Consider the following 4,747-nt stretch of genomic DNA (forward strand, 5'->3'; position numbering starts at 1 on the left):
GAGCCTCAGGAGAGACCCGAGGCTGACCCCTGGGATTCTGGAATCGATCATATAAGGGGTCTGAAGAGTGCTACACTCCAACTGAGAAGGAGATCTTAGCCGCGTATGAGGGGGTTCGGGCTGCTTCCGAAGTAGTCGGGACTGAAACACAGCTCCTTTTGGCACCTCGACTGCCAGTGCTGAACTGGATGTTCAAAGGACAGGTTCCCTCCACTCGTGCTACTGATGTCACCTGGAGCAAGTGGATTACGCTGATTACACAGCGAGCACGAATGGGAAATCTCAATCGTCCAGGAATCCTAGAGGTAATCATGGAGTGGCCTGAAGATAAAAAGTTTGGAACATCACCAGCAGAAGAGGTATCACGTGCTAAAGAGGCCCCACCATACAACGAATTACCAGAAAATGAAAAGAAATATGCCCTATTCACAGACGGATCATGTCGCATTGTAGGGAAGCATCGCAAATGGAAAGCTGCTGTGTGGAGCCCCACACGACAGGTTGCAGAGGCCACTGAAGGTAAGGGAGAATCAAGTCAGTTTGCAGAGGTAAAAGCTGTCCAGCTGGCCTTAGATGTTGCGGAACGGGAGAGGTGGCCAATGCTGTATCTTTACACTGACTCATGGATGGTGGTAAATGCCTTATGGGGGTGGTTACAGCGGTGGGAACAAAATAACTGGCAACGGAGGGGAAAATCTGTTTGGGCCGCTGAACTATGGAAGGACATTGCTTCCCGAACAAAGAATATGGTTGTAAAGGTGCGTCATGTGGATGCACATGTGCCCAAAAGTCGGGCTACTGAAGAACAACAAAACAACCATCAGGTAGATAAAGCTGCTAGAATTGAGGTGGCTCAAATCGACTTGGATTGGCAGAATAAGGGTGAATTATTTCTAGCTCGATGGGCTCATGAGACCTCAGGCCATCAAGGAAGAGACGCGACATATAAGTGGGCCAGAGATCGAGGGGTGGACTTAACCATGGACGCTATTGCGCAGATTATTCATGATTGTGAAACATGTGCCATAATTAAACAAGCCAGAAGGATGAAACCTCTCTGGGAGGAAGGGCGATGGCAAAAGTATAAATATGGGGAGGCGTGGCAGGTTGATTATATCACCTTGCCACGATCTCGCAGTGGTGTTATGTACTCACCATGGTAGAGGCAACCACTGGGTGGCTTGAAACATACGCAGTACCCCATGCTACTGCTCGAAACACCATATTAGGTCTTGAGAAACAAGTCCTGTGGCAACATGGTACCCCAGAAAGAATTGAATCTGATAATGGGACACATTTCAAAAATTCCCTTATAAATACTTGGGCCAAAGATCATGGCATTGAGTGGATTTATCATATTCCCTACCATGCACCAGCTTCTGGTAAAATTGAACGATATAATGGGTTGTTGAAAACTATGTTGAAAGCAATGGGTGGTGGAACATTTAAGCACTGGGAGAAGAATCTGGCAGAAGCCACTTGGTTGGTGAATACTAGAGGATCTGTCAATCGTGATGGTCCTAGTCAATCTAGCCCCCTACACACTGTAGAAGGAGATAAGGTCCCTGTTATACATGTAAAGAACATGTTGGGAAAAGCTGTTTGGGTCCTTCCAGCTTCTGGAAGGGGCAAACCTATCCGTGGAACTGTCTTTGCCCAGGGACCTGGGTGCACTTGGTGGGTAATGCAGAAGGATGGGGATGTTCAATGTGTGCCACAAGGGAATTTGATGCTGGGGGAGTGCAGTCAATAATTTTATGTATTTATATATATATGTTTGCATGTGTAGTGTATTTTAGTTATTATAGTTGTACATTTAGTTATGTTACATGCAATTCTACTGTTTAGCTATCATAATTTTACATACGTGTATATATATGTATATATATATTTACCATGATGTAATAATGTAGAATAAGGGGTGGTATGTCATGGTTTTGTAATTTTGTAATTTTGCTATCAGTATTCCACATCATAACATCATGTAAAGTATGGATACTTCTATTGAATGTGCAGTCCACAGAAGAAGACTACATATCCCAGAGAACAACAGGGGTAATAATAAGTCACGGGACCAGGACTCTATATAATCTCGTTCCCAGGCTGGAGTGCCCTTCTTCTTCTCTTGAACTTCTTGGGGAGTGGGAAGCGTTCCAGCCGTGTCGCCTAGAGTTCACAGTAGGCCTCTCGGTTTTCGGGGACTCTCTCTCTCTGTTTCGTTCGATTTGTTAGCCTCAATTATATTATATTGTGTTATCTTGTATTTCGATATTTAGTAAAATAAGTTTTTCCTCCTTAGATTGTCGCTGTTTTATCCCACTCCCTTTTTCCCCCTCCTTTCCGGGCCCCAGGGTGGGGGCCCACGGGTTGGCTTCCCCTGTCATGGGCATAGGTAAATCTAAGTAACCCGTGATAGGGACATGGGGGGTTATTTGGGGGGGATGGGGGGTTATAGGGGGTTATTGGGGGGGATGTGGGGGTTATGGGGGGTTATAGGGGGTTATAGGGGGCTTATGGGGGGGATGGGGGGTTATTAGGGGGCTATTGGGGGGAAAGGGGTGGGATGGGGCGTTATAGGGGGTTATGGGGGGGTTATGGGTGGGATGGGGGCTTATAGGGGGTTTATGGGGGGGATGGGGGGGTTATAGGGGGTTTATGGTGGGAGATGGGGGGTTATGGGGGTTATTGTGGGGTATGGAGGTTTATGGGGGGTTATAGGGGGTTTATGGGGGGAATGGGGGGTTATAGGGGGTTTATGGTGGGAGATGGGGGGTTATGGGGGTTATTGTGGGGTATGGAGGGTTATGGGGGGGTTATAGGGGGTTTATGGGGGGGCTATAGGAGGTTATTGGGGGGTGTGGGGGGGAATGGGGGGGTTATAGAGGGTTATTGGGGGGGATAGGGGGGATGGGGGGTTATAGGGGGTTATTGGGTGTGTGGGGGGAAGGGGGGTTATAGGGGGTTATGGGGGTGTTATGGGGGGATGGGGGGTCATGGAGGGGGATGGGGGGGTTATAGGGGTTATAGGGGGTTATTGGGGGGATGTGGGGGTTATGGGGGGGATGGGGGGTCATAGGGGGTTATAGAGGGTTTATGGGGGGGATGGGGGGTTACTAGGGGGGTTATAGGGGGGAATGGGGGGGATGGGGGGTTACTAGGGGGGTTATTGGGGGGAATGGGGGGGATGGGGGGTTATAGGGAGTCATTGGGGGTTTATGGGGGGGATGAGGGGGTTATTGGGGATTATAGGGGGTTTATGGGGGACGATGGGGGGTCATTAGTGGGATATGGGGGGGAGATGGGGGTTATGGGTGGGATGGGGGGACATGGGTGGCTTATGGGGGGGGATGGGGCTGTTATAGGGTCCATGGGGGTCATGGGTGGGTTATGGGGGGGGATGGGGGGGTTATGGGGGTGATGGCGGGACATGGGTGGGTTATGGGGGGGTTATCGGGGGGTTATAGGGTCGATGGGGGACACGGCTGGGACATGGGGGGAGATGCGTGGGTTATGGGGGGTGACATGGGGGTATGAGGGTTAATGGGTGGGTTATGGGGGGATGGGAGTCATGGGGAGGGGATGGGGGGGATAGGGGGACGGGAGGGGTAATGCGGGGGAGTTGGGGGTGGTCATGGGTTGGTATGGGGGGGTATGGGGTCTATGGGGGGACATGGGTGGGGTAATCCACTGTTAACTGAGAAAGCCGCTTGGCATTCTGATCTGCTCATCATCATGGGAATCTTGCTACCCTTGTGGAGATGTCTTACTTTTGAACTCAGTCCTGTCCTGTTTCTGTCTAGTTCTTCGTAAATACTGATGCATCAGGAAGGAGAAATACTAGGGATTACTAGGAAGAACAATAGAACAGCAGGCATCATTGTGTCATTGCGTAAATACCTGGTATGCCTTGAATTTCAGAGGGTTGCAGTAGGAAAATTCACAATGAGCAGAAGTTAGAATAACAAGAGGTATGAAATGTTATATGTCAAGGAAAACCTGAATAGACAAAGGCTTCTCAGTGTGGAAAAGGCACAGCTGTAGAGTCAGCTGATTGCTGAAATGGTACAATGAGGTGGGAGAATACCACGAGAATTTGGCATTTAAGTGATAGAGCTCTACAGTTAAATTTAAGCAATAAAAACAAAACTAAGTCTTCACTTTCTAGGTTTGCATCAGAGGATTTTAACAATTGGTAACTTGTTTTTTATTACAGTGCTGTCATTGGTGAGATCGATGAAGAGACAGATTCAGCTCTTGACTTAGGGAATATTCGAGCAGAACCCTTAAGTTCAGTTGTGCATTGAAAAGAAGAGAATGCACAAGGACTTTGTAAATCTTTGGTTGTACAGACCTATTTAACAATGTTCAACAGTTTTTAGAAATTGTACGTAACTTGTCTAGTCACCAGTTGTTTTTTTTTTTTATTATGAATATGTTGTAGTTTCGCTTGTAAATTAAAGTTTCTACATTTTACTAAGTATGTTTTTGTTGGATTTACTTTAGACATTTCATGCTGTGTAATTTCACTATGAATAATGGGAAACTCAAGCAATATCAGGACAGGGGGCTCTGGTATAGAGTTCAAAGAAGGTAATGCATCTCTATTCACAGGCTGACAAAGATGTAGGTGCTAGAGCATTCTTGGAGAAGCTGAGAAAGGTGATTTCAGACTCTTTCAGAAAAGACTGCTGACAAAAACTGGCAGCACAAAGCCCCATTAGGTTGATAGGCTGTGCATTGTTGAACT

This window comes from Coturnix japonica, chromosome 24 (assembly GCF_054131305.1).
Source record: "Coturnix japonica strain WE chromosome 24, WE-NBRP24, whole genome shotgun sequence".
Taxonomy (NCBI): Eukaryota; Metazoa; Chordata; class Aves; order Galliformes; family Phasianidae; genus Coturnix; species Coturnix japonica.